The sequence below is a fragment of the Phoca vitulina genome, unplaced genomic scaffold (genome assembly GCF_004348235.1).
Source record: "Phoca vitulina isolate PV1807 unplaced genomic scaffold, GSC_HSeal_1.0 scaffold736, whole genome shotgun sequence".
In the NCBI taxonomy this organism is placed as follows: domain Eukaryota; kingdom Metazoa; phylum Chordata; class Mammalia; order Carnivora; family Phocidae; genus Phoca; species Phoca vitulina.
Genome location: NW_022590423.1, coordinates 1,036 through 6,520, shown reverse-complemented (window position 1 = coordinate 6,520; position 5,485 = coordinate 1,036). Strand labels below are relative to the sequence as shown.

Here is a 5,485-nt window from a genome sequence, read left to right as displayed (position 1 = left end):
ATGATTTCTTTCCTTAACCTCATGAACCAACCTCTTCTAGCTTCATACTTTTCTTCTGCACCTTCCTCACCTTTCTGAGCCTTCATAGAATTGGAGAGACTTGAGGCCTTGCTCTTGATTAGGCTTTGGCTTAGGGGAATGTTGTGGCTGGTTTGATTTTCTATCCAGACTACTAAACCTCTCTCCATATCAGCATTACGACTGTTTCTCTTTCTTATCATTCATATGTTCACTGGCACTTTTAATTTCCTTCCAGAACTTTGCCCTCGCATTCACAACTTGGCTAACTGGCTCAAGAAGCCTAGCTTTCAGCCTGTCTTGGCTTTTGACATGGCCTCCTCACTAAGCTTAATCAGTTCTAGATTTTTATTTAAAGTGAGAGATGTACAACTCTTCCTTTCATTTGAACAGTTAGAGGCCATTGTAGGGTAACGAACTGGCCTAATTCCAGTATAGAAGTGTCTAAGGGAATAGGAAAGGCCATGTGAGAGAGACTGGGGAATGGCTGGTTGGTAGAGCAATTAGAATACGTACACCATTTATTAAGATTTCTGTCCTACATGGGTGTAGTTTGTGGTTCCCCAAAGCAATTATAATAATAGTATCAAAGAGCACTGATTACAGATTACCATCACAATTGTAATAATAAAAAGGCTTCAAATATTACAAGAATTACCAAATGTAATAGAGAGACATGAAGTGAGCAAAGGGTGTTAGAAAAATGGTGCCCATAGACCAGCTCAACACAGGTTGCCACAAACTCAATTTCTTAAAAAGCTCAATTCCTGCGAAACAGTAAAGCAAAGCACAATAAAATGAGGAATGCTTATATATATTGGCAAGTGCAACTCTTGGTGTGTTTCATGTCTTTTCATGTGTCACTCATTTGTACATCATTCTCTAGGGCTTCCTATTCTTGAAGCGCTGAGAGGTGGCAGGGCAGATTCTTAGTGGAGTTTAGCAATCCCTTGTGAGGCAACTCTCTCAGGAAAGACCATCACAGGCATTCAGACAGGGGAAAGCTGTCTGAGAAAGAGGAAGAAGGGCAAGAGAGACTCGGCAGAATTTACTGGTTTAAGGTCCCCTGCCTGCTTCATTGGAATCTGCCCAGATGTTCCCTTCCCAATTGCAGAGTCTCTCTTCTTTCTAATCAGTGCCCTTAACTTTAACATAAGAGTCTGTGCAAGGCTGGGAGTTCAGTTTGCATAGTAATTCAGCCACTTGCAGAATGCTGGTATTCAGTGATCTTGGCCCGGTAGCTACAGGAGATAAGGGGTTCTTTTAGGACAGTTATAGAGACTTTGAGGTCCCTTTATGCAGATCCTGCATTTCTTCAGCTTCTTCAGCATATTTAGGAGCAGATAATCAACCCCATTATTCTCACAAAATTGTTCTGTGACAGCAAACACTTGGTCACCCAAAGCCTTTCCCTCTCTAGATACTTTATTATTAGTGTCTAGATTATAATTTACATAACTTTGTCTACTGCGTGCCATGGAATACCACTGTCCCTTTTACCACTGCAGGGAAGGGTCATTAATACCCTTAAATCTTTAAATCAGAGATTATTCTAGGTGGCATAGAAGCAATTTAGAGAACCTACCTTTAACTTTCTTTTCCTCTGGAACAACATTTGGTGTTGGTTAGGGTTCAGAGAAGCTGAATCATTATGAGTGATAAAAGGGATTTATTATAGGAGTTAGCTCCTACGTGATCACAGGACGTGGTTAAGCAGTCCCTTACTGGTCCTGAAGTCAGCAGTGCCAGCAGTAGGGACAGGAAGATGGAGTGTGAGTGTGGGAGGGTAAAGAAGAGCTGAAACCAATGAGGACAAAGTGGAACCTGTCTGTCTCTCGCTTGCACTCATGTCGGTGTGTTATTGCCTCCAAGGCTCTGACTGCCAGGATGCTGGTGCCCTGCGGAAGGGCTGGTGCGCTTGCCATAGAAAATGACAGAACGTGGCCAACAATTCAGAGAAGCTGAGGAAGCTGTGGGCCAAGCTGCTGCCCCAAAGAGATTCAGCAGGAGCTGGAGGAACTGGCTTCTGCCCGATGCCAAGAAGGTGAATGAGCCCCAACAGCACCTGACATTACACCAGCCGTCTGAACGTAAAGCTGCTGCTGTTTCATTTCTGCCTTCCAAGTCTGAAGCGGAGTTCACTTGTGGCCAGTCCTAACCCAGAATCCTGGAAGGAAGTGAATGCTGGTAGTTGGTACAATACAAATCCACCATAATATTCTATTTTAAATCATAACTGTAAGATTTCATCTTATGAAAATTTCAGGATTAAAGCCGGACACTGATTAATGCAGGCAGATGTTTTAGAAAGCACCAAGGACATCTTTAAAAATATTTTTAGTTTCCATTGGTGTGGTGTCAAAACAAATCTCACTTTGGCTTTAATACTCAGATTGATTAGAATCATACATTAAGGCTGCTTTATAAATTAGTTATGATGGAATTGTAATGTCAATTCCAGTTCTCTTTTTATTGTTACATCAGCTTGTTTATAATCACCAGCTCCTCATCATGCCAACATATGAACCCAAATATAAGTGTTTTTGTGAAATAATAGCTAAGTAGTTAAGGGGATTACTTTTAAATAACATTCTTGGGGCACCTGGGTTGCTCACTTGGTTAAGCATCTGACTCTTGATATTCGCTTAGGTCATGATCTCAGGGTTGTGAGATTGGGCCCCGTGTTGGGCTCTGCACTAAGCGTGGAGCCTGCTTAAGGTCTTTCTCTCCTTCTTCCTCTGCCACTCCCCGCTCACACTCTCCCTCTCTGCCTCTCTAAAAAAAAAAAAAAAAAAAAATTAGCTTTCTTTTGCTTTAAAGTCTGGTCACTTTACTTAAATGACTTAGGACCACTCCCTACAACACAATAAAAAATAATAATGATCATTTATTAAATGCATAACTTTGTTCCAGGTACTATGTTAAGAACTTTCCATATGTTATCTCACTTAATTCTTTAAAACAGTACTATGAAAGCTAGGTATTATCGCCTTTTACAGATGGGGAAATTGAGGCTCAGTTAAGTACTTAGCCTGAGCTGGGATGAGGACCTAAGATATAACTCAGGTCGTGTGACTCCAACACACATGCCCTTAACCACCCTGCTCAACTACTATGTTTATAATTTCAAGGGTGAGGAATATCCAAAAATCAGTAGGGAAACCTAAAACTAGTCATTGTATCTTTTTTTCCTTTCTTATAGCTTTGAGGAATTGGATTCTATAACCAATGAGCTACATGCAGTAGACCTTCAAATTCGGGAACTTCTGGAAAAGCAACGAGGTCATTCAGAAAAAGAACATCCTAACAAACCGAATAAAGCAGCATTTAGAGGCTTCTGATGCTGGGAAAAGCAGTGAATGGGATTCTTCACCTGCTGCTTGGAATAAAGGTTTATTCTGTTTTTCTTTGCAAGTTTTGTTTCTGCTTGTTTCTTTACGTGGGAGTTTAATCATTGTTCCTGGATCAGTGCTTTCCAGCGGCTTAGAGGGAAAATTGGCCACTCTTCAAGTGGCATGGGAAACCCGTAGGCAAACCATTGTTACCCATGTTTTTTTTAAATGAAGCTTTTCTTATTCAGACTTCATAATTTTTTTCCAAATATGGTTCTAGCAGCATCAATCAATGCTTGGAAAAAGAAGATTCTTACCTAACTTTTCTAAGTTTTAAGTAGAGAAAAATTAAACAAGAAAAAAAGATTCAAACTTCTTGCCAAAGTCTGGTTTATTTTCCTGCCCTAGTGAACACAACTTTCTTGATTCAAGATCTTGCTAAGCATCATGTTTATCACTGGCTATCACATTATAATGGAATACTATGACTCTCAAATTGCAATGCTTTTGTGGGCCTTGCTTTCCAGGGATTCACTTCTAAACAAGATATTTACATAAATTCTACATAATTGTTAACTTGATGATATTTGAGATTTTTATGGTATTTTGAATTCCCTTATCAACATTCAGACTGTTTTTTTTTTTTTTAAGATTTTATTTATTTGACAGAGAGAGGGAGACACAGCGAGAGAGGGAACACAAGCAGGGGGAATGGGAGAGGGAGAAGCAGGCTTCCCGCGGAGCAGGGAGCCCGATACGGGGCTCGATCCCAGGAACCTGGGATCATGACCTGAGCCGAAGGCAGACGCTTAACGCCTGAGCCACCCAGGCGCCCCCAGACTGTTTTTTGAATACTTATCAAGCACCTTCCTCTTCTTTGTAGGTTAACTCTCAACTGGCAAATACTTATTTTTTTTGATATACTGTTTCTTATCATATATCATTAAATGCATTTTTGCTTAGCTTTATTAAACTAATTTTGAAATTGTTATTTCTGCTCTAATGTTTATTATTTCCCTTCTGCTGGCTTTAGGCCTTATTTGCTGTTCCTTTTCTAGCTCCTTTAGGTATGAGGTTAGGTTATGTATTTGAGACTTCTTGAGTTAGGCCTGTATTAGAATATACTTCCCGCTTAGGACTGCCTTTGCTGCATCCCAAAGATTTTGGACTGTTGTGTTTTCATTTTCACTTGTTTCCATATACTTTTATTTCTTCTTAAATTTCCTGGTTAACCCATTCATTCTTTAGTAGGATGTTCTTTAACCTCCATGTATTTGTGGTCTTTCCAAATTTTTTCTTGTGGTTGACTTCAATATTCATAGTGTTGTGGTCTGAAAATATGCATGGTATGATCTTGATCTTTTTGGACTTGTTGAAGGGTGATTTGTGACCCACTATGTGATCCATTCTGGAGGATGTTCCATGTGCACTTGAAAAGAATGTGTATTCTGCTGCTTTAGGATCCAATGTTCTGAATATATCTGTTAACTCCCTCTGGCCCAGTATGTCATTCAAAGCCATTGTTTCCTTGTTGATTTTCTGCTTACATGATTAGTCCATTGCTGTAAGCAGGGTGCTAAAGTTCTTTAGTATTATTATGTTATTATCAATGAGTTTCTTTATATTTGTTAATAAGTGCTTTACATATTTTGGTGCTGCCAAGTTGGGGGCATAAATATTTACAATTGTTAGATCTTCTTGATGGATATACTACTTAATTATGATATAATGGCCTTCTTCATGTCTTGTTCAGTCTTCAGTCTAAAATGTAGTTTATCAAGGGGCACCTGGGTGGCTCAGTCGGTCAGGCATCTGCCTTCGGCTCGGGTCATGATCCCAGGGTACTGGGATCAAGCCCCACATGAGGCTCCCTGCTCAGCAGGGAGCCTCCTCTCCCTCTGCCACTCTCCCTGCTTGTGCACTCTCTCTCTCTCAAATAAATAAAACCTTTAAATAAAATAAAACCTAGTTTGTCTAGGGGTGCCTGGATGGCTCAGTCAGTTAAACATCTGACTGTTTTAAAAAAAAATTTTATTGTTATGTTAATCACCATACATTACATCATTAGTTTTAGATGTAGTGTTCCATGATTCATTGTTTGTGCATAACACCCAATGCTCCATCCAGAACGTGCC

At 39.9% G+C, this 5,485-nt stretch overlaps 1 long non-coding RNA gene across 1 annotated transcript; it reads left to right on the top strand.

The window, feature by feature from the left end:
* Positions 1-370: 370 nt before the first annotated feature.
* LOC116629388 lies at positions 371-3,432 on the top strand. The gene is made up of 2 exons (XR_004298737.1): positions 371-2,062; positions 3,221-3,432. It is a non-coding gene; the product is annotated as an uncharacterized LOC116629388 (long non-coding RNA).
* Positions 3,433-5,485: the final 2,053 nt, after the last annotated feature.